Here is a 26997-nt window from a genome sequence, read left to right as displayed (position 1 = left end):
GGTATTCCGAAAACATGCACAACTGAAAATTGACGATTTTTGATATGTGACGTTGTTGAAAGGAGTGAGCGATATATCCATGAAAATATTACCTTCCAATGCCTCCACTCACAACCCATCATATATTTTAACACCATTTTATATATTATTTTTTGATATCTCATTAAAGATGAAGAAGAATATGGAAGTCTGGGCATTTACGGGGCTTACGACCGTCATAGGCTGGTTTAAGTGATCACTTTACACACGTGTAACATTCACCAATTCTACCCATTATTGACAACCACACTACTCAAATTCTTGGAAGTTCTATATATATGAACCAATTTAGAAACCTTGTTCATGAATCACTAGAACTTCACTAAAGACATCTATTGGTGAGATGTAAAGAAGCTTTTTATTAAGCAGAAACTCTTATATTAGTATGTGAGATCCGAATCCTGGATTATAATCACACACATGAGAAACGCCAGAAAACACCATTTTCATTTTTATTATTAAGCTTACAATTTGACCAGATAATTTATTTACAACATTTTGATTGTGTCCAAATACTTATATATATATATTCCATTTTATATATATACGTAATCTTTTCAATCAGAGTGTTAATTCTTCGTGGTTATTGAAATTTAACAACGTAAATAAACAATTTACGTTGTTAAATTTATTTCTGACGTATGGGAGTTATTTCATGGTCGAGACATTAAAACTGACACAATCACCGATTGAAAGGAAACGGAATCACATATTATTAGTGGAATAATTAATTCATTTTATCAAAACACAATGTTAATGCATCTAGATATTCAGATACGAGACATACACATGACTGCCAACTCAAGGGTATGTTGAATATCAAAAACAATTATTTTAATATCTTATTTATATGAAACCTTCATTCAAATACCCAGTGAGATGTTATTATTTTTAAATCTAAGTGAATAAAAATATTTTTTCTCGAATGTTTTTCGCAGATACTTTGTGGTACATTTTATAAAGTTTATAAAAGTAAACAACTTTATTTTAACCACTTTTTTTATAATTAGTAAACCTACCGGTTTCGACAATAACCTGGAGTAAAATTTTTTTTTTTTACGGAGTGTGTGGAAGTTTTCGGTAAGGAAATGAAATTAACTATGATTCAATGTTTTTATGTTTTAGAATTTAATAAACCCTGAAACAAGGTTCTTATTTAAACCGGTAAGATAAAGTGTACTAATAATAAAAAAGTGGTTAAAACAAAGTTGTTAAATTTTATTAAGTGAATAAAAACATAAAAATCAGTTCGTTCAAAAACCTCAAATTTCCTCAAATTATCCACCGATAGGTTTAAAATTTTGACACAACGTTGCATTGGAATACGCGTGTATGACAAGTATTTTTTACCTTCTAGAGGAACAGCTGAACAGAGAAAGAACGGAGCAGGGTTGCTGCCACTACTTTTTCTGGATGTGGGAGAAAAGGAACAACCCTGATTATGAATGTGGAGCTGAGCAGACCATAAGACACATGGTGCAGGGCTGCCGACTCAAAGGGTTTGGTGGTGAGCTTCGGGACATCCATGAGGCGACCCCGGAGGCGGTGGACTGGCTGACGAGTCTGAAGCCAGGACTCTAATTCCATAAGACCATTATTCCATATTCCAATGTTCCATATTCCATAGGAGATATTTATATATTGATGCTACATATCAATATATTCATACTACGTATCAATACATGAATAGCTACGTATCTGTTGCGTATGTTTTCTGTTTTATGTGTTTACTGGTTTGCTGTTGCCTTAGAGCATTTATTTTTACTTCATTGCTCTTCTCAACTTGTACGTCTTATAACTGTTTTTGTTTTATTTTTTATTTTTTTGTATTATTATTTTTTATTAATCTTCTTTACTTTTGCTATAATTTATTCTCCCTGTTTACTTTTAACTCATTTAACATTTGTGAAATTTTGTAATTGGAATGTTACAATTACCTGTTTTATTTGTTATTCATTATTGTGAATGTATCTTTTTTAATGTTCTGTTAAATTTCTAAATAAATAAAATAAAACAAATAACTAAAATAAGACGCAACCCACATGGGTGAAGTAGAAGCCGAAGATACACGAAAAGTATGTACATGCAAGAGATAAGATTATATTTATAACAGCTTTTTAACGCAATGGCAGCGCCATCTGTTGCACGTAACAACAACACACGCAATAATGAAAATTGCTCATGGCAGATTGTCATTCTGCATTATTAATATTTTCGATTGCATCGTTAATTTTTGTTATTTTCATTGCTTCACGATCATTGTAAAGTTTTATATTATCCACTGACACTTCGTGATGGAATTGCATTTTTAATTTATTATTAGATAAAAACCAATATTTTTAGCTTTTCCACTTTTTTATTTGACCAGCGACCGGGTTTCGTCGTTACCGACATCATCAGACTGGTCTGACCAGTCTGATGATGTCGGTAACGACGAAACCCGGTCGCTGGTCAAATAAAAAAGTGGAAAAGCTAAAAATATTGGTTTTAATCTAATAATAAATCATTGTAAAGTTTTACATATTTTAAATTAGAGCTTTCTTTTTCATTTAACTTGACAGTGGCGCAGTACCGCATGACCGGGATTAGCTAATATATTAACATAACTTACATAAATGCATTTAAATCCAGTTGTATCGGTTCTTTTACAGTTAAAATTCCATATGATGAACTGCCTTCATCACTTGGCCCATACATTGATTAATGAGTAGGGGAAACCGTAGATCGGAGTAACACATTTTTAAATTTCTACAAAATGTTTGTTTATTTCAAAGAAAATAACAGTCAATAACAAACAAAAATAACAATATTTACTATTATGTTGAAGTACTACATATTTTAGAATAATTTTTCCATTAATTGATTCGGCAGTCACTTTGTGGTAAAATCTATCCATTTTTAATTAATGTTTTACTAATAAAATACCGCTATTTCTTAAAAACTACTGTGACACGTGTTTCGATGCATTCCGCATCATTTTCAAACACCGTATGTGAAGCTAATTCTAAATTTTGGATGTTAATTATAAATTGTTATTTTACTATATAAATTGCAGTTACAAACGAAATAAAATTATGATTAAATAATTAAAATGTAACTTTGTTTTAAAATCACTTTAAATATTATATTATTACTTAATTAATTATAATGTCTACCGGTTTCGAAGCTAAACGTTACTTTGTCAAGGCTGATTAATACTAAGACACTATCTATTAAACGATATATAATAAATTAAACTAAAAATGTCAGTACAAGCCTGAATTCTTATAATTTGCATTAAACAAACATATATTTTTATATTTATATTAAACTTATATTTTTATATTTGTACTTATACTTTTTATATAATATCCTACCAACATTATTAAAATACATTTCGAACTGGTGTTTTTTTTATGCCGCTTGCGATGGGATTAGATAATTGTGTACATATAGCGATGATCTTAACAAAGACATTGGTATATTATATTTATATAAAGACGTTAAATAATTCCTTATTTTCAAACTTTGAAATTAGGTCGGCGCAGGAGGTAAAAATACTCGTATAATGGGGTAAAAAGCATCAACGACCGAACGGGTAGAAATACCTTTCCCGTCCTTGGTGTATTAAAATATATCGCTTACTCCTTTCAAGAACGTCGTAAATCAAAAATCGTCAATATTCAGTTGTGCGTGTTTTCGGAATGCCCAGAAAATGTACGATATCCCAGCAAAAGAGGCATATTTTTAACTTAATATTTACCCGCTACAGGGCAGACGTATTGTTTTTGCATTTTGAAGAAAGGTATTGTTTGATTATTTTTTTAAATATAGAAGATATTTTTTAAATGGAGAAAAAACATTCAGGTTTTACCTAAAAAGATCTGTTGCACAGTAAAAAGTTCAATAAGTGGCTGGATATTAATTTTTAATACATTTTATTATATTTTTAAACTTTAACAACGATCTCCTGAAAAATCAAGTTTTTTGATATATGACGTTGTTGAAAGGAGTGAGCGATATATTGATAGTAATAAATATGTAGAGAATTAATCCATCTTATACCGTCGCATTATTTAAATAACTATTTATATTCAACAGTAAAAAAAGTAATCATCCGTAATACAATGTATTTTCAATACATTGTATTATATTTTTAAACTTTAAAAACGATCCTTTGAAAAATCAAGTTTTTTTTATATATGACGTTGTTGAAAGGAGTGAGCGACATGTATCTCTTATTATGTAAGCAGCAGTGACAGCGTTTATTAATTTATATTATTAGCCTTTTTATTTAAATTTAACCATAAAATTTGTTCTTAAGAAAATTCTAAGAGCTCCGTAATAATAAAATGTATTATCAGTGTAATGATTATTCCATTGAGAATGTGACCATTGTTTCTGCATTTTAATGTTCACTGAATGATGTACAGTAGACACGGGTAGGTACCAGAAATGTTTTCACAACAAACAAAAAGAAAATGTTAGAAAGTTTCCGTCATTTTGGCAATTAAATTACGAATTCCGGAAAGAAGTAGTTACTATTTAACAGCTAATTTAAATAAATTTATTGCTTGAAAGATTTTTTCCAAGAACTAACTAAAGCCGAAGAAATAAAACGGGCAATAAAATTGAAGAAGATTTGGAAGTCGAGTAAGATAATTATTTCTGTTTTAATTTATTAAATTATGACGGTTTCTGTGTGTCGCTGACGCAAAAAGGCTCATTTTTATATGTAATTGTTATGGATATCATTTCAATTTTAAAACATGCAAAGAGATTGGTATAAATCTGCTAATTCTTTGGTACTATTTTTGTGGAATTCAACTATGTTGACAAGCCACACTCTTAGCTAGTTAATGACGTATGAAAATTTGCATTGCAAGTTTTACTTGGTAAATACCACATTTTCTTAAAATCAATGCATTCCGCTTCAATTTTAAATACCGTATGTACAGCTACATAAGTCTCAATTTTAGATTTGTATCCTTGGGACATTGAAGGAGAGAGAAAACCCTTATCCGCACCCCAATGGTGCATAGGGCACTGCGTCATATAAACGCAGTGTTATCTTGATCGTTTATATATGAAGGAAAGGTGATCAGCCCTCCACTTCAGGTACCAGACCAGGGTAATATTGAATAAATATTACAGTGAAAAAATCACTTATATTTATTTGACTCCCCCTGGGAATCGAATCCGGGACCGAACTGTAGCCGAGCGTGCTGACCATTACACTACGGAGGCGGACATTGATGGATGAAGAAAAAAATTATTTTATGTTTAGTCGAAAAATCGTACGTCTGTGCTCAACTCAATAGCACAAATATTTTTTCAGTGTTTACTTTTAACTTTTAGTCAGATACATATTAGAAACTGGATACCTATTTGGGTAGTAAAAAGTGCAATAAAAAGTAAGATTAATGATGCCCCATTCATAATATATGTCCCTTTTTTACTTTCTCCTCATTTCATTCCATATGAACACGTGCAAATCAAAAGTAAGGTAGTGGAATGGGGGGGAGGGGATCATCAAATTAAAAATATTAGAATAAACTTTTGTCACGATGTAGGATTATTAGATAATAAATTAATACGAAAAATCACCAGACTATCGAAAACATTCTGATTGAAATCTGTAGGGAACTAAGGGAGATATTAAAATTAAAAAAAATATTGGAACTGCAGACAGTTGGTAGAATTCCATATTGAATTGTTCGGTAATATATCCAAAATAAAACAAGGTTTTTGTTGGATTGAATTCTACATTTATTGATGTATATCTTAATACGTGACGCATTTCGTCTTCTTAGGACATTATCAAACACTCTCGAGTATTGTATAATGTCCTAAGAAGACGAAACGCGTCACGTATTAAGATATACATAAATAAATGTAGAATTCAATCCAACATAAACCTAGTTTTATTTTGGATATATTACCCAACAATTAAAATCTAAACTTTCTGTTCAATAATACATAATATTCTACTGCTGGCAGTGATATCGGTGAGCGATTATCGAATCCTACTCAAGATAAAATCGTCCAGAATCACCATACGTTTACACTTACTCCAATGTCCCCTCACATGTTTTGATGCATGTACTATAGGTACATATGTAGACTACTAAAACTCGAATGTGGGAGACATTAATTCTATCCCAAAGGTCATCAGTTTGATAGTCTAATGGTGAATAGGCCTTTATCAGGATGTAGGATGATTGGCTAATAAATGAATATGAAAAATCACAAGACTATCGATAACATTCTTATTGAAATCTGTAGGGAACTAAGGGAGATATTAAAGTTTAAAGTATAGATATTATAATAAAACGAAAAATGTGCGTTTGCATACGTAATCAAATTTCCGTCATCGAACGTTTTATGACGTCATATGGTTTATTGTCTATGATTTATAGAGCTGTAATAGTAGTAGGGAGGGTGGACCATAGACATCAATAAATAGAGCCGCCAATAATTTAGCAACAACACCAACATTAAAATAACTCCATCGTTTCTGTGACGTCATTCATTGCCAACATACGAAAATGACGTTTTTTCGAAGGCGAATTTTCCAAAAGAAAATGATGAATGAAAATATTGATCATATCGGGTGTTATAAACACAAAACGAGTCTAAAACAATCGCATGAATGAGTTTGCTTTCAAAGTAGAAAACTAATTTGAAATATGAATGAATCTAGTTGTCCGAGTTTTACACTATGATTATAGAACTAATGTAATGCTCAATTAATTACTTTAAATATATTGTAACGCACGAATATACCATAGTTAAGAGTTTATATATTCCAAATTTTGCGATCTAAATAATACCGAATCGAAAATTAATCGAAAACAATAAATCGCTTCGAGAGCAATACGAATCGAGATTCGAATCAAGATGCAGACAGGCTTTCGAATATGGATTAAAATGATCTAAATATTGGCATTGATCTTGGAGTCTTGCTCTTAAAAATCAGTGAAACTTGACGGTACGATGACCCATCGGCGGATAATATTCACGGAGTGAAAGTGCAAAAAGTTTCTCCAGCACCCGAGATTCAACAAGTATCAATAACCAATCAAAGGACACCTTTCTACAAATTCAAAGAACTTTCCATGAGATTGATCTCGTCGAGACGTAAACGCTCTAAGTGGGACAGTAACCGCACGATTTCGTATTATATTTTCTCAGCGTAATTTTATAAATTAATCATTGACTGTGTGCTGTTATGGAAATATATTTTTTTATGTTTAAGGTAATAACATATAAAATAATTAAAGTGGCCACCGGCGGTCGCCTTTCTACAAATAATAATATATTTGTTATTGGTACAGTGTTTCATATCGTCGTTTAACTGAAAGTATGTAGCTAAATACATAGTTGTAAAATAATTGACTGATTTTTAAACCGCAATTATATATAACATACTAAATCTTCTCCTCTTTGTCCGCCTCCGTAGTGTTATGGTCAGCACGCTCGGTTGCTCAGGGGGAGTCAAATAAATATAAGTGATTTTTTCACTATAATATTTATTCAATATTACCCTGGACTGGTAGGTACCTGAAGTGGGGGGCTGTTCACTTTTCCAGCGTTATAACCATATTAAATAAATAATAATAAAAAAGTATACTTTTTTAGGGTAATTAGGGGTTTGTAAAATTCCTTATTATCCTGTGTAAAGGTGGTGAAATGATTACTCTCACGTAATCTTAAAACACAATCGTGGTATTTTCGAGTCATGTTCCTATGTATAAAGTATCCTGTGGTGCCTTCGATGGTTGAGAAAATTGCAACCGCAAAATGGATTCACTGCGCTGCGTAGTTGAGTATTTTACGTAGTTTTTCCATAGAAAATAATATAAATGTAAGACCAATTTAATTTACATACTTTAAAAACAAATAAACTAAACGATGGTTTATTTAAAATAATTTATACCGTCTGAAGGTTTTTACCGATTATTTTGAAATTTTGAAACAACGTTGCATTCAAATACATGCGTCATTTTATATTTATGTACATCTGCGACAGGTGATTTACCGGTGACAGGCAAAAACATAAATTTTCGGACAGTTTTTACGGACAGACAGGTACAAACAGATTTTGTACCTCAATTTGTTGAACGCAACAGCAAAGCACTCAATACTAAAAACTGACCATGGGGACAGCGTATTTATTTATGTACATAGGAACCCATAAGAATCACAAAACTTATTATAAATGTGTACATTCTCTTTCCATTTTTTCTATTTATACAGATTAAGCCATAGCAGCATATGACCGGGTACAGCTAGCAAACAATAAAACTGAAAATGATCCTCAAATATCGCATTTTTGTAATGTAGGGTTACATTGGTGTTTTTAATTAAATATATTTAATTTCTAAACATAATCGTATATCAAAAAATATATATAAATACTAGGTATTAACATGTGACGTCTTTTCATTCGTAATTTTGTTATTATACTGGGCTGCAACGTATGATGTAGATTTTAACGTTACTTTATTAGTAAATTTAAACAATAATATCTACATTCATTTTAATAAGATTGCTTGTAAGTAAACATCATTTCATTAATATGAGAAAATATGTCGCAAAGTGGTACTTTTGTTTTCAAAATTATTATTTGTAAGTGTAATATCATCGTAAAAATGCATGACGAATTTTGATTGGCTACAAATTTAAGGCTCTTTGGTTTCTAAAGAAAATAAGATTGACATTTTTTTTAATATAAAGCGTCTATTTTAGATGCTTGTCTGCAGGTATAATAGTAAGGATAGGGACAGTAAATGTGAAAAATACATGACAAACACCCAGACTTATTGAAAATAACGAGGTTTTGAATGATTGTATTAAGAAGCTATTTTGTTTGTTTCTTTAAAAGTAGTAATAGTACCTTTTTATAAAATGTATCTTTTTTAATGTAACAATTTTCAAAATACTAAAACTTAAATCAGTTATGTTTTTTCGATGGCAACACAAAACAAAAGTAAACCATTATTGGATTAAGGTATTGGGCATTCAGAAAAAATATATTAAATTGGAGCAGAACGTTTACGCTTACAGGTAACCATAGAAGTCAGACGATTTACAGCTGTCTGCCTTATACGTCTGCCGGATCAACATTTAATTTGAGATGTGTTCGAATCGTTACAAAAAAAATGTAAAGACTTAGGTATGACTTCAATGACTTTAATTAAATACAAATATGTACTAAGAAAAATAAGAAAAAACAACCGAGATTGTGATATTTAGTCTCATTGTACAAGTGTAGAGATAGTTCAGACAGTATTAACAAAAATAAAAAAATCTGCTTACTAAAAAAAAGCTTTTTCATCTCACCAATAGATGTCTTTAGTGAAAATTCTAGTGATTCTTGTACAATGTTTCCAAATTAGATCAAATATTTAAAAAATCCAAGATTTTGAGTATTGTGGTTGTCAATAATGGGTAGAATTAGTGAATGTTACACGTGTGTAAAGCGATCACTTAAACCAGCCTATGACGGTCGTAAGCCCCGTAAATACCCAGACTTCCATATGCTTTTTCATCTTAATTGAGATATCAAATAAATAGTAAGGTATATAAGTTTTATAAAATAAAACAACTATGTTTTTAACCACTTTTTTATTGGTACACTTTTTCTCCAACCGGTTTCGACAAGAACCTTGTCATCATCAGGGTTTAACATGTACATGTAAAACTGTTGAGTAAAAACAAATTTGTTTTATTTTATAAAGTTTGATAAATGTGCCACTAAGTATCTTCAAAAAACATTCAAGAAAGTATATAAGTGTTAGGTAAGGTACTTTATTTTATAGTTGTCAAGTTGGGATACCTATAATATTGACATATTGTTCGAAGGGTTGTTTTTTTTATATGGAAATTGCATTATTATTGACCTTTCTTATTATGTACAAGGTTTACAGATCATTAAGTGATTATTCGTAGGGTGAACAATCCACTGTCTGACATGATAAATAAATCAATAATAATAAGACCCAGTACAAAAGTAAATTCACTTCCTATGAAAACTCACTAAGAAAAATCATAGAACTAAAATCGTACACCTACTATATTATTAACTTTTACTACACTTAATTGCAAACTTAAAATCGTCGAACTGTTTATACTCATGCCTGCAAGATAGCGGTGTTTTTGCCAAGAATTTTCACTCGTGTACTACATGAAATTATAGCAACTTTAAACATAAAGAGTAAACCCACTCACATAGAAATAGACTAGAAAATCATAAAGTTGGAGCCTAAGAAGGGCCATGATAATCGGTGTTGCATAAGCCGTAGTAGCTAGATTTCATAGTCACTTGGACGTTAGGGAATTCAGTGTTTTAGACACGAATTTTTACTCATAAATTACATCAAATTATAGAAAAATAAATAGCAAACCCACTTACAGGTAGGAATAGGCGAGAAGCCTATAAAGTTGGAGCCTAATTACGAACATGATAAGCGGTACTGCATAAGCTGTAGCTAGATTTCAGAGTCACTTGGACGTTAAGTAATTTAAAAAAACTAACCAATGGACAATGTGTTTATTTAAATACCAGTTTCTACTCAATGCTTTCGGTTATATTCGTGATCGATAAATGATTTTTTTAGATTCTGTATTTATTTTTCTTCTAACCTTATCTACATCCAACAATGCATAGTGCACCTCATCGTATTAACGAATAATCATCTCAAACGTTAATTACACGAAGACGTGAATTGAATTTAGACCAATTAGTATTTAAAAGTATATAATGAATAATTATTTATAATTTATCGTATATTAAAAAAATCTAGAATAAATAGTGCTTTGTTTAACTTTTTGTTTCTTTTAGAGAAGTGTGATCCAATTAAACGCACATACGGTTGTTGTCTTTAAATAATAGCTACACGTCCTAAGAAGATAACAAATGTGATAAAATATTTTTAAATAAATATAAAGCGAAGAAAATTAATCATTATTCGTAAAATTATAAATATTTTGATTAAAAGTTAGTAGTTAGTGGATTAAAATTAAAATTTTTAAAAATAACAAAAGTGTTAATTAATGTAGAGCATGATTTATTATATTTGAAAGTTTGACAAAATTCATGGCGAAAAGACATTTATCCTGTCTTTCTATTCCTGTTTTAATTAGATTGTATCAACCCAAATGTTGAACATCAACAAATCAATTATAGTGCATTAAAAATCAATAATAACGCTTTTTGAACAAATATGTACATATAAAGGCGAATCCGTGAGACAAAATATGTCATTAAAATACAGTAGAGAAAGAATAATATTTTGGAGAGACTATGTCAATAGGATGGATGAAACAAGGATCCCATACATTACGGCTAACGATATATATATATATATATATATATATATATATATATATATATATATATATATATATATATATATATATATATATATATATTTATATATATATATATATATATATATATATATATATATATATATATATATATATATATATATATATATATATATATATATATATATATATATATATATATATTTATATAGATAAATGTGGTTTAAGTGAGTTTTCGACGTAGTTTAAAGTTATTTTTGGTCTAAACAAAAAAAACGCATGATTACATCTAATAAGATATTTATTCACTGAAAAGTAACAGTTATCAATTATGTAGTATTGATCCGCAGATGAATAAAGCTGCCTAAAAATTACGGGATATTTTTTAATATAGCGTATTTTTATATTGTTATTATTGTGCTGAAACTTTAATGGCAAGGTTTGGTGAAATAATACCTTATTGGATCATTATAATGTTTTTTTTTAATCTTATATTTGAGTGAGATTTTAAATAATATTTAATAATTTTGCTTTGCTTCCTTTTCTTGTGTACCTTATCCAAAGTTTCTCCTTACTCATATCTGTATCTATTAACCAATCTTATATCATTACTTCGTAATGACTGCGATAGCTTGATCGTTAATTGCATTAAGACGAGGTGATCAGTCCTGCGCTTGATTTGATCTTATCAGCTTTCAGAGTTAAATTAGCTGTAATGCTTGGTCTAACGTAAGATATTGTTACCAACTAACATTTATGTCAAAGTTATGTTTAAAGACGTTTTAATCGTCGCTATGCACTTACTACTCACAATGAAAAATCGGTATTTATATAGAATTTAAAATAAAAAGGGATTCTCATAATGTTAGGTTTAACTTATTTATGTTATAAGAAATTCTTCTTCGTAAAGTTTTTCCGCTTGTTTTCTATTTTTAAATTATTCTTAAAAAATACATTTTTTAAGGGTGACTATAACTAAACCGAATTCTTATTAGAATATACTCAGATACTCGTACTTGCCTAACAAAAATATAACAGAATACATAGATCAAAATTTTGAAGACCAACTGTCAAAATGATAGTAAAATAATAATACAAATATAGAAAAGTAAGTACCTACGTAAAAAAATAATTTTAAAAATATTAATAATATAAGTGGTTTCAGATTATGTCATTTTAATTTTCTGTTAACCGGAGATCTGTGCGCTGAGCGCGATTACAACTCAAAATCATGTCGTTTTTATATTACTAAATGTTTGTTTTATTTTATTTTACGAGTATTACAAATAAAAACATACCTGTATGATGGATTGCAATCAACCTTCCTTCCCCCTATAGTGAAATAATCCTTGGGAATGTTTGCGGTTCACTAACACTTTTGAACAAAATCAAATCAAAGTTGCCATTAACTTAAAGAAATTGTCGTAATTTGATTTAATTATGTATTTTTTTAATTCCACAGAAATAACCACAACACGTGACTAGATAAACACAGGTCAGGAATCCGATTTGAATACTAATATGTAGTCGTTTTAACATGAGATAATCATTGGGTCGTGCAAAACATGGACCGCATAATGACCGTTGCGTTAGTCAAACAAACTTCTGCTTCGCAAATCGATCACGTATTTTCAAGGCACACTTCCAACGTAATCGGTAATCCTAATTTTGATTAAAAAAAATATATATATTTAAAAAAACACTGGAACATTCAAAATTTTCAGAACTTTTCACATAAATGTTTTAATTTCCCGCCGTTTGGTGACAGATGGAATTTGGACTTCTAGCCGCTCGTAAGTTTTTTTTTTGAACAACGCGAAAAGCGGGAAATCGATTTTTGAAAAGTCATAGAAGTTCGTTCTATGAAACGTCAAACTCACATGGTATTTACGTGAAGTATGCGCGATCTGGACCGTTGGATGGTTCGTTCAGCAATGAAATACTGTTAGCCGCAAGACCCGTGTGCTTGGATGTGTTGAGCCGGTCGTGTAGTGTAACATAAGACGGAAGCTAGTGTGTGTGAGAGATCTTGGGATGTTCCCAGTTCCGTACCTCCACATGTCTCGCGGTAAAAGAGAAACTACCGAAAACCGCATGCGCTAATTTTTCGAAACTAAATTTCGTTCGCATTATAATCTCCACTTACCGCGCCCGGGGCCATGTTATTTTTTTTTAATTATTCTGTACCGCGTCGTGATTAATAGTAGTTTTTATCATATCTAATAACTTTTCTTAGATGCGTGCATTACTTTTAGTTCAAACCATCCTAATATACTTTCATGGCTCATTAATTTAAAGTTTTTTCAATCAAAAAAATATATATCAGATGCTCCGATTTTTGCTCCAATTACACAAAATTAAAGGATTTAAAAATAAAAAAAAATTGAAAGTTGTATAAAAAGCAATCTTTGGCAACTATTTGTGGAGAGGAAAAATACGAATTAAAAAAGTACATATGTAAATAAAATAACGTTCACTCGATTATTTTTTTTTATTACACACATTTTTTTTGCATATTATATTTAACATAATATTTACCGTAGAACGGGGGTACTTGAGCTTTGATGTGTTACTTGAGCCCAGTACAAAAAAGATATTTAAATCTGTATTTGGTCTACAATAAAGAACGTATCATGACAATAAGTGTTCACCTGTCAGGGAAACAATGAATCATGTCGATACGTTCATTATTGTAGACCAAATACAGATCTAAATATTTTTTGTATTGGTCTCAAGTAACACATCAAAGTTCAAGCAGCCCTGTTCTACGGTTCCAGTTTTGATCAACAAGCTAGTAAAAAGTATTTTTTTTAAATTTCACGATAATTAGAAAAGATGGGTGTTGAATTGCCCAAAAATTGTATGATGTTATTTGTTATAATCTTTTGTATAAGTATGCGGCTAAGAATGCGGTAATATAACTGAACTATAAGACCGCCAACAGCTGTTTGATGTATGCATAGGTAATAAATACATAACATTTTATCGACACCGTACTTAATTACACCTTAATTACATCCCTTACCTAGCGGCATTTTCTCAATTCTGACATTGATCAATTCTCATATTTTTATATGTGCACGTCTGTAATATCGCTCACTCCTTTCAACAACGTCACATATCAAAAATCGTAAATGTTCAGTTTTGCATGTTTTCGGAATGCCTAGAAAATGTACTATATCCCAGTAAAAGCGGCATATTTTTAACTTAATATTTACCCGGTACAGGGCAGAAAGTTGTTGTTTTTGCATTTTGAAGAAAATGTATTGTTTAATTTGTTTTTTAAATATGCTAAATATTTTTCAAATCGAGAAAACAACCATCGGGTTTAACTAAAAAGATCTGTTGCATTGTAAAATGTTCAATGAGTGGCTAGATATTTATTTTTAATACATTTTATTATATTCTTAAACTTTAAAAACGATCTCCTGAAACATTAACTTTTTTTATAAATGATGTAGTTGAAAAGAGTGAACGGTATAAAAATCACCCTTGAGGTAGTATTTAACGTATATGGTACTAGAGAAATTATGAGAAAGTATTTTGATTAATACATTTTTTAAAATATTTAATAAAAACATTGCTGAAGACTGTCAATCATCATAGACTTGTCTATAGTTGACCTGATGTTATTTTAAATGTAATATTTATTAGATTTTCATAAGTTTGTACTGACATTTCTTTGCACTAGTGCATTTTATAAGTATAATGAAATTACAAATTGTTTTACGGCGAAAAAATATTTTTTTCTTAAATTTATCTACTATGTTACATTATTAATATTTAATTCTGCTTTGAAAGAGAGATAATTTCACTAGCAAAAAATAAAAATAAAAGCGTTGAAAATATCATTATTATTAAAAATATCACACTTTAAACTTTTAAAACGCTTCCCTGTAAAATTAGTAAGTTTTGAGATTATACAATTTAAATGCGAGAAAACGATACATATATATATTTTTTCTTTATTTGGGTTAACAGCAGCAACACATGTAAAACAAAACAATTAAAGGATTTAAATTAAACAAGCCAATTATAGTTAACCATAGAAACATAAAGATTACTACAAAATATTTATATATCTATCTTAAAATCTATATTGTTGGCTGTAGATTACTTATCTTAGTTCTTTTACCCATACCAAGTGATATCATTAGAAGTTTCCTCGTCATAACAAATAGTTAAAATGTTCTATGCAAGAAATAAGCGTCAATACTGAGAAACCTGCATTTTCAGAAAAGTCGTTTGATTTCACGTTTTTATAATACGAGATTTCTCTTCTGTCAATGATGTTGTATGTGAACTCGTCTATGGACAACTAGTATGACGAGATTAATACACATTTTCCATGGTGTATTCATAAGAGACGGCAGTAGAAGAATGATGAATTGTCGTGATTTATGGTACAGTAATTACAATGTGATTAGTTAAATAAATAGATTAATAATCTCCATTCGACGCTTGCTTACAAATTACTCATAATTTTGTTTTAATCGTCTAAAACAGGGGTCGGCAACCTCTTGGACCTAGAAAGCAAACCGTGAGTAGCAAAACGGTTTGGAAAATTTTGAGGAGCCAATTTTAAATTTACAATGATTTGATTGAATGTTAAAAGCAACCTACAAGTGTTTTTAAGTAAAAGATTTTTTTTCTTCACAGATACTTTTATTGCACAGATTCATACATCTATCGTATTTGTATAAATCAGCGAAAAAAGGTTTTGATAACGCATTTTTCTATTAAAATAAACAGTTTTTTCAAGTATTTCTATTACACGAACAACGTTTAAAGGTACTCGTACGTTAAACGATAAGGTACATTCAACGATTTATGAATTTTACTACGTATCAAGTATTTTACTCTTAATTTATTGAGTAAAGAAGACAGAATAAAACTAAAGTACAAACATATTTTAAAGTTTTCATTCCTTTTATGGACGGTACAATAAAAAAAACATATCATAATTTCTTGGAAAATGTCATTTTGAATTTTACAAAGAGCCAAAGAATTTTCTCGAAGAGCCATATATGGCTCGCGAGCCACACGTCGCCGACCCCTGGTCTAAAATATATATGGACAACCATTGGCCCGCCGAGCTATTTTGTTTGGCCTGTGTGAACAGTTTTTTTCCGAGGATGATACACACTAAATCAAAAATTCGATCGAGGATAACATAAAAACTTAAAAAATTCCAATGCTGAAATGTAAAATATAAAAAAGAGAAATTTATCCCCCAAAATGTAAACCAAAATATTAAAAAAAAGGAATAATCCATACAACCTCTATTTTAGAGGCTTGTCTTCAGAAAGGATAGTTAGGATCTATATCCGCAAAATAATTGAAAATTAATATTTCTCGAATTCATTTTGAAATTGGCGGGAATCGAACCCGTGACGCCAGTTTCCCAGCATCTACCCAACTGCGCCCGACGCGAATTTTTATTATGATATAAATATATATAATAAAAAAATATATATATAAATACATATATATATATATATATATATATATATATATATATATATATATATATATATATATATATATATATATATATATACATATATATATGTATATATATATATATATATATATATATATATATAAATATATATATATATATATATATATATATATATATATATATATATATATATATATATATATATATAATATATATATATATACATAATATATATATATATATATATATATATATATATATATATATATATATATATATATATATATATATACATATATATATATATATATTTTTATATATATATATATATATATATATATATATATATATATATATATATATATATATATATATATATATATATATATAATACAGTTTAAAAAGTACACTGCATTTTAAAGTAGTATTTTTAATGATGGAAAGATAAAGAAAGGAGAGTGAACGATAAAAACAGCGTGAATGGATCACTGATATCAGTTACAGCAAATGAAAACCTTTAAACGAAATGTAAACTGGCAATGCACAATGGGGTCCTGTTTCCAAACACAATGTATGAAAGTAAAGCATGGAGTTGAGAAAAGAAGGATGAAAGTAAACTTAATACAGTAATTTGCGGAAAAACGAGGTATCATAGATATTCGAATGTTGAAATAATGGCCGTACACTAAAAACATAATGATATTCGTTTGAAGGTTTTTTTATCGACTTGAAATTGTTTGGGTGGCGTAAAATAATAATTAATATGTGATTGGTCAATGGTCTACTAGTTTTTATAGGATAATAGCAGGAAAAATAGCCCAGTGACCTTTTAAGAAATAAATAGCGCACAGCAACGATTGAATGTACTGTTAATAATGATGATAATTGTAAGAAATTATAAATTATGCGCGACCATTCAGCATATCGGTTGCCCTTCTTATTTCCTGGTTTTTATTTTACAAAACATAAAATATTTCATCATTTGATTCGGAGTCACTTTGTGGTAATATCTATCAATTTTTTATTCAAATTTTACTTAGTAAATACCACTTTTTCTTAAAATCTATCATGTAAATAAAAAAGAATTAAAAAATAAATAAAAATAAACAGCTCCTACCCCCTCTTCATACCTCAACGTCCTAAGGACACCATTCTAAAATTTAGGCTTATGATAGCTTCGTATACGGTGTTTGAAAATGATGCAGAATGCACGCTAATCTTTACACTGCGCACTGTACAGGCAGACCGATGTGATATGGAATTTAAATAATAAACCAATTTTAAAATATGAATCAAACTAAAAATTTATTAAGAAAGTATGCAATATATTTATAAACCGTCATCCAAAAAGGCGAGAAGAACCTTGTTTTAGTAAAATCTTTAAAAAAATATTATAAAAGTAATTTAATAATTATAATCATTTTAAAATAATTAAATAATCATAAATATAAATATTATTATTTGACATCTCATCAAAGATGAAGAAGTCTGTGCATTTACGGGGCTAACGAACGTCATTGGCTGGTTTAAGTGATCACTTTACACACGTGTAACATTCACCAATTCTACCCATTATTGTGGTTAAAAAAGTGATATTGATAAAATGTCAAGTGGCTCTTTAAAAAAGAAACAAAATGATATTCGCAATTAATATGCGTTTTATGATGCTAAAAGTTGATTTGATATGGGTATTTTATAGCAAACATCGATTTGATACGGAAGTTATTAATGACGATAACTTGACCTTACTTCAGAACTTTTATTTATAATGAGGGTGACATTTTTAAACCGGTTGTCATGTGTGATTTTATTACCTCAATAATATCCAGTCTTCTCTAAGTCTGGGTCAACTCTTGAAACTTCTTTTATGGTAACATTTTTATCATATCAGCATCTCTCTCCTAATAATATATATGAACTAATTCTGAATGAATTTTGCATATGTTCAACTGGAGAAAACTATATACTTCACAAGTTTTCAACTGAGGGCACCACCGTCTCCACATCTTTGAAAATGACAATTAACATACGAAATGAATCCAATATATCACGCACTCCTTTCAACAACGTCATATATATTTAAACTTTAAAAACGATCTCCTGAAAAATCAAGTTTTTTTTATATATGACGTTGTTGAAAGGAGTGAGCGATATATACATCCTTTAAAAAATGCAATAAAGGTAGATGTTCAATAATGGCAAGATTTGTGAACGTGAAGTGTTTAAGGTGATAAAATTTGTGGTAACATATTAAAATTGGAGTAAGCTACATATAACGATTCATTATGACATTTTTTCAGTAGGCTTTCATTGACAAATCACCCTTGAGTCGTGTTGAACTTTCATGGTATTTTTTTTTCAGTACCTACTGTCTGACTTTTCATCATGGAAAGATTTACACCGCAATAACGTTTACATATTGTTCAATTTTAAAACGAAAATTTGCGCATATACTTTACAAATTTTTCTGACTAATGGCGCCACTATCAGATACACTTTCAAATCTTTTAAATAACTACTAGCTTGTGAAAGGAATCCAGACCATTACGTATACATTTTAATCCATTTTATAAAAATTAATGCAATGTGGATGTTCAACAATGGGCAGAATGGTGAATTTAATGGTCACAAATACTTGATTGTAAAAGCTTATAATACTCAAACTTCTATATATTTTCATATAAAAACGATAGATGCTTCGTTCAAAGTTTAGACAACTAAAATATGCATAACATTTACTTTAGTATTAAGAAATAACATAGATAAAGTCGATAAATATAATAAAGTAAGAATTTATTCCTTACAGTGCTCATCGTGTCCCAGCTTACATATAGGAATAACATCTAGAAATTTTAATATCCGATGTAAAGGGCATACAAAATGTCTAAATAATAATAATTTTTCTGAATTTGCAAATCATCTTTTAGAAAATAATCATTCATTTAATAAAAATAAAGGCCTAAATATATATTACACATGCAGCAGAGGACCTACATAAATTAGATTGCATAGAAATATTTTAAATTAAAAAGGCAATTAATAATAATTTACAACTAATAAATACTCAAATAAACGATTTTTCTATAATTCCGTTATTAAATATGTTTCCAATCACCCGACCCTTTTGACTGCTAATCAATACAAAAAAAGGCACTTGAGATCTACCCAAGCTCCTTTGCCTAATCGTCAAAATATTTTGAAAATTGTTAAGTAGATAGTGTTTTTGTATTAATTAGTCTTAATAAAGAAGCGGTTAGCTTCGAAACCTGTAGACATTATAATTATGTTATAATTAAATATTTATAGTGATTTTAAAACAAAGTTAAAATATAATTATTTCAATAATTAAATTTATCCTTTATTTGCTGAAAGTAAGAATGTACATCTTCTTTGAATTCATTATTCTGTCTTTCTCTCAATGAAATTCTTCGTTTCTTGGTCGTGTGACCAAAAGTCTCTCTCTTTGGTTCCTTCTTGGTATAATTTTATAGGCTTCTCCCGCTGCGATATACGGATATGGCATAAAATACCAACGGAGTACAAAGAAATTACTTCAAAACACATGTCGTGCGTTTTTTCCGCGGACTATCTGAATAAATATAATAGTTAAATTACAGTTCTCTCGATCCCGTTCCGTCCGTTCGTCCGTTATACACAACATGACTAATCAGATTAGGCATTAAGGTGGCTCGATACGTTTTTTTGCAATTTTATTTCATATCAATATTGTAACAGTTAACTCGGTTTGATGATATTAAATAATAGGCTGGTGTATGATTTTTTTTATTTCATTAAAAACAGCCTATATGATTTAACATTATTTTTGGCTAGATATGCTTTTGACAAATAGAAACTGACGAATATACTACTAACTATGTAGTTATTATGATTTTTAAAGAATTTAACGCTTGTAATAAACCACTTAATGGGTTTAATTAGATTATACACGACTAATTTAAAAAACTAACAGAGTTTATCTACAGGTGAAAATTAAAACTAAATAAAACTCATTAAGTGGTTTATTACAAGTATTTAATTTTTAAAGAATATAGTTCACGAAGTTAATGCCGAATCAATAAAAAATATAATTTGAAAGAATTCTTAGTTTTTTTTACTCCTATCAACACCCAGTGCTGCATAGGGCACCGCATTGAAAATAACAACCATTAAAGCCCTACTCCCAAACATAGAATTCAGTAAGCCACTGGCTACGTGATGGGCCACACGTCTCTCTACGTTAATTTTTTTTAGAACATACATATATTGGAATTAGTTTTTTTTTTTTAAATGCAAATAAAGTTACAACCTTCAGTTATGAGGATCAAGACGGAATAGAAGTTTTTTTTTTTAAATTTATATTGAAAATATATTTGTATATTTTTTTAACACCTTACCTCTCAATAGCGTTTTCTTTTCAAAACCATATATTTATTTTGAAAAAAAACTAATTCTATCAATACAAAAACAGAGTGTAAAGAAAAACAAACAATTATGTTAAATGTTACCTGGGTTTAAAGAAAATTGAGTTGCGAGTTATTGATTATTGCACCTTATCTAAATATATTTAGGTTGTAACATTTCAATATATATAAAAGTACTTTTTTTAATCGGCTATCGCTCCACCCTAGTATTTCATTATGCTGAAGAAATCATATTACGTTGATTTAAGCATTTTTACGAATATTATTAGTGCACATTCTATTATTAATAATTACTGGCTGTTCGAAAGTTCAACAGTGGTTAAAATCCATTTTTTCTGAGTCATTGCAAGTTAATTTAATTGTACATTATTAATGATTATGCATTTGAAGTCATAATTTTTAGAGAGATGATGTACTTTTACAATGAATTAATTTAGTTTATTAAATTTAGTGGTGACTTCTGTAGAAAAAAATGATAAATCAAACTTGTAGTACTAAAACTAAAGACTTTTTTGTGCATTTGTGGATTTTCAGAAGGCGTATGATAGAACGAAACTGTGGGAGGTATTATCTGAGTATGGAGTAAGCAGTAAACTTATCCAAGGCATCGCAGCCTTGTACGAGGATAGCGATACATGCATTAGGGTGAATGGTTAATTTTCATCCAGGTTTAACATCTCTTTAAAATGTTAAACAGGGATGTGTAATGTCGCCGTGGCTGTGTAATCTTTACATGTTCAATTGCATGAAAGAACTGAAAGGTTTTAATATTGGACTCGAAATGATTGATTTGATTGTCTGTTGACTTTTGTACGTTGACGATGCTGTACTTCTTGACGATAGTAGAAAAGACCTGCAGGAATTGGTGTCAAAGGAGTGTAATATATGTAAAAAAAAAGTGATTTGCTGATGAAGTCATGGTTTTCGAAAGAGCTATGCTTGTAGGTCTGGATATGAAATAGTAATAAATGGAGAAATTTTGGAACAGGTAGATGATTTCGTATATTTAGGAAGTATAATATGTTTTCTAGGGATGGAAATATTAATAAAGATAAAAAAGAGGGCGAATGCTGGGTACAGCATGAATGGTGCACTGAAATCAGTTATATAAACAACCAAAAAAACCTTTCAGCAAAAGCTAAACTTTATGTTTATAAAGTAATCAGTAAAACCAGGTAGTAAGCCCTGTAAATACCCAGACTTCCATATTTTTCATCACTTTTGTTGAAATGTTATTAAAAAAATCTTGATACCTTATAATTATTTTATTTTAAATAAAAAGTTAACGGTCGGGTAAGAAAGAAACCCGAAGCACAGTTATTGGATAATATGCAAACAGCAAATTAAACGATTGTGTAAGACTATATTTTTCAATACAACTTTCTAGTAAATTTATTGTTTTATAATTAAGTACCAATGCATGGTTTATATATGTATATATTTATATAAGTAAACTGTATTAAAATCTTTTTTCAATTAATTTATTTTGGATCCCTTATTGGGTTTTATTTTATATACGAGTGTCAGTTTATACATAGCTATTTTTAAACATTTAAAAATTATAAAACATACCAAATTTAAAAGATATTCACCTATTATGAATGAAAAATAAGTGACATTATAACGTTAGATACATTTTCCCGTGCATCTTCTTCAAACTTCGCACCCCAAAGTTGCATAGGGCACTGCATCATAAAACGAGTTATTTTGATCGTTAACACATAAAACACACAAGTAAAGGTGATCAGCCCTCCGCTTCAGGTAAGATTGAATAGATATTACAGTAAAAAAATCACTTATATTTATTTGACCCCTCTCCCCTGGGAATCAAACCCGAGACCTCTAGAACGGTAGCCGAACGTGCTGACCATTACACTACGGAGGCGGACAAAGGATATAGCTAGTTTTGAATATAAACATTTGTAATTTTTTTTTTTTAATGTTAATAAAATTAGTATATAACCACTCACCGAGATTTTTACGTCTACCGGTTTCGAGACGTACCCCGTAAAAAATCTCGGTGAGTGGTTATATACTAATTTTTTTAACATTTTTGTAAAAAAATAAATAAGTAAAAATGACTAACCACAAAGTAAATGCTTTAAATATAAATAATATTGAAAATATTTGTAAATTGTAAAACATACGAGTAGTAAAAGGTATTCACCTATTATGAATGAAAAATTAGCCATATTATAACGTTAGATACGTTTTCCTGTGTTTAGTTATAATAATTATGCCTCTTGAGGAACACTTTCATTTGGAATAAATTAACGGATCCGTTACGGGCTGCTTTGTATCCGTTTTTAATAGGTTTAATTACCATCGCGTTGGGCAAGACACAGGGAAAATAACTGTTAATTTAATAATAATAAAATATTAACTAATGCGCGGTAAACAGCGCACTCGAATCATTCAGAGCGGACTCGAATGCAGTCAAGAAGAACATGCACAACATTTTGAGTGTGTTCAGATACTTGTTCACAAACCTGGATTTTATCCACTTTTTAATTATTACTTGTATGTTTTTTTACAAATGTGTTAATAATATTAGTATATGACGACTCACCGAGATTTTATGTCTACCGGTTTCGAGACGTACCCATCTCTTCGTCAGGACAATCACTACCACAGCATTCAAACAATACCACCCTTCACCACCATAGCACCATTCACACACTTAAAACTACACAAAATGTTAAACACATGCGATTTTTGCATGTTTAACCTCGGCTCGTAACGCATATTTGTGCAGAAACCTTTAGTGCATGTTGGTCTTCGGGTCGACTATCTCATCAAAAGTGTCAAAAAAATAATATGAAAATAACTCCTGTAATTGGAGATAATCCAGATTTTGTGAACAAGTATTTGGGCACATTCAAAATGTTGTAAATATTCTTCATTCTTTTTCAGGATACTTTCATAGCACTCCAATCAACTTCCTCCCCTTATATCTTTGGAAAACACTTTTTAATATAATGCATGACTCTCGAGATTACATGACGCATACAAAAAAATAATTATACGCTAATGTTACCGCGGGATGTGAGTACACACACAAGTCCACATATCTGCATGAAATAATTATTATTGAAAAAGAAAGTGACCATTTTTGACAAGTGAAATTGGAATGGCAAACTTCGCACAAGGCGTTCACTTATACCAGCTAATATTGGCAGTAATTTAATCTGATTACAGAACAAAACAACTATTATAATATCTTCTATAATCGATGTGAGTAGCGGCTACAGACCAGACCACATAACTTTTTAAATAATTATGGAGCATGTTGGGACATTGATCATTTCCAGTAATGCTTTAATATTATGGTAAAGATAGATTAATTAAACGTCACATTATGACAAATACTAAACATCCCCACTAACACTAACTAACTAACTAACTAACCATCACGCCGCTTCCCCGCAGGGGTAGGCAGAGAGAATAGAGCGCCACACCACTCTGTCCTTGCAAACATTCTTCGCCTCTTCCACGTTCATGCATCTCCTCATACATACCCGCCGATTGTTACGACTCCTAACCTGACCACTTTCAAGTATTTGGCATACCTGATCGCGCCATGTTTTTCTCGGTCTTCCTCTGCTTCTTTTCCCACTAACATTCGCCTCATAAATTTGTTTTACCGTTCTTTCGTCACTCATTCGTTCCACATGACCAAACCATCTCAACACACCTTTCTTAATTTTATCGATAATGCTTATCTCAGCTTTGCATTCCTTCCTTATTTCACTATTCGCACATCTATCATACATCGTTCTGTCGCACATTCTTCTGAGAGATCGCATTTCGACTGCATTCAGTCTACTTTCATCCTTCTTTTGCCAACTCCATGTTTCACTTCCATACATTAGAGTTGGAACCAGGACTCCGTTGTGCACTGCCAGTTTAGCTTCCGCTGATAGATTTTTATTTGCTATAACTGATTTCAGTGCACCGTTCACTTTGTTCGTAGACCTTTCGTAGAGATTCGTAGACCTTTTTTCGTTTATTTCTTTTTGTGATTTATGGGGATATTCGCAAACACAGAATGTGTATTGGATACTTTTTGTTGTTAAGGAAATGTATAGTTAATTTTATTTTAATTTTTTTAACTACTTACCTTTCAATAACTGTTTTTTTTTCAAAATCGTATAATTATTTCGAAGAAAAACATATTTTTTCATCGCGAAAACCAACTTTTTAAGAAAAAAAATTAATTACGGAAAATATTACCTGGATTTAGAGAAAATTATGTTGTGGCTTAACGGATACTGTACATTAATACAATGGTGATATTAGACTGATTAAACCACATATTATAATAAAAACCCAACACTTTTTAATCTATTGTGACACGTGTTTTGATGCATTCCGCACCATTTTCAAACAGATTTTAAGAAATAATTATGAGTATTTAACTAATAATAATAAATAATAATAAACCCTTATCCGCACCCCAATGGTGCATAGGGCACTGCGCCATATAAACGCAGTGTTATCTTGATCGTTTACACATGAAGGAAAGGTGATCAGCCCTCCGCTTCAAGTACCAGTCCAGGGTAATATTAAATAAATATTACAGTGAAAAAATCACTCATATTTATTCTTACCCCCCCTGGGAATCGAACCCGGGTCCTCCAGAACGGTAGCCGAGCGTGCTGACCATTACACTACGGAGGCGGACAATATTGTATTTAACTAGTAAAACTTAAATTAAAAATGGATAGGTATTACCACAGAGTTACTGCCGAATCAATTAATGAAAATACTAACATCCCTAGTTTCACTATTGCTCTAATAGAGTTATGTACGCCCTTTTTCGTTTATTTCTTATCATTTTTAGACATATACGTGTGTGTGAGTGTGTTTGGTTTGTCAATTAATTAGTTGGCTAGTTTGCACATGCTCAATTCCTTAAGTAAGTTCAAGCAATATTTATTTTTAACTGTTTATTTTCCATATCCTTACTATCCTATCTGCGGACAAGCCTCTAAAATATACCAATGTTTTAAGGATTGTGATTTTAATGAAAAAAAAGTATTATTAATAATATAATAATAATAACTCTTTATCCAAGCTTGACTAAGTGGTGGGTGCAATCCTTAGTCAGCCATATATGTTTTAGAACATTTTTTTATACAATGAAATTAAAAATAATAAACAAATAAAAGACTGAAAGAAAAAAATAATAATAATAATACAACATTTTGATTGTGTCCAAATACTTGTTCACAAAATCTGGTTATCTCCAATTACAGGAATTATTTTCATATTATTTTATGAAAATAACATGAAAATAATATGAAAATAACTCCTGTAATTGGAGATAATCCAGATTTTGTGAACAAGTATTTGGACGTACTCAAAATGTTGTAAATAAATATATCTGGTCAAATTACAAGCTTAATAATAAAAATGAAAATGGTATTTTCTGGCGTTTTTCATGTGTGTGATTATAATCCAGGGTTTGGACCTCACATACTAATATAAGACTTTCTGCTTAGTAAAAAGCTTCTTTACATCTCACCATATATGTGTCTAGTGAAGTTCTAGTGATTCAAGAACAAGGTTTCTAAATTGGTTCATATATATAGAACTTCCAAGAATTTGAGTAGTGTGGTTGTCAATAATGGGTAGAATTGGTGAATGTTACACGTGTGTAAAGTGATCACTTAAACCAGCCTATGACGGTCGTCAGCCCCGTAAATGCCCAGACTTCCATATTCTTCTTCATCTTTGATGAGATGTCAAAAAATAATA

At 30.0% G+C, this 26997-nt stretch overlaps 1 protein-coding gene across 3 annotated transcripts in view; it reads right to left on the bottom strand.

Moving 5' to 3' along the window:
• The window catches only part of LOC148302443 (uncharacterized), a 194517-nt gene that overhangs the window by 150059 nt on the left and 17461 nt on the right, over positions 1-26997 (bottom strand). The window contains exon 1 of one of the 3 annotated variants that reach the window (XM_088271593.1): positions 12651-12689. The exons of the other annotated variants lie outside the window; for them this stretch is intronic. The gene's annotated coding sequence lies outside the window, so the exon portion shown is untranslated. Of the gene's footprint in view, positions 1-12650; positions 12690-26997 lie in introns of those variants that run through there. 3 annotated transcript variants of the gene reach the window in all.

Source organism: Brachycentrus maculatus, unplaced genomic scaffold, assembly GCF_059751285.1.
Source record: "Brachycentrus maculatus isolate JH-2025_06_01 unplaced genomic scaffold, ASM5975128v1 h1tg000452l, whole genome shotgun sequence".
Taxonomy (NCBI): domain Eukaryota; kingdom Metazoa; phylum Arthropoda; class Insecta; order Trichoptera; family Brachycentridae; genus Brachycentrus; species Brachycentrus maculatus.
The sequence above is the reverse complement of the archived record's forward strand: the minus strand, read 5'-3'. Positions and strand labels throughout refer to the sequence as shown.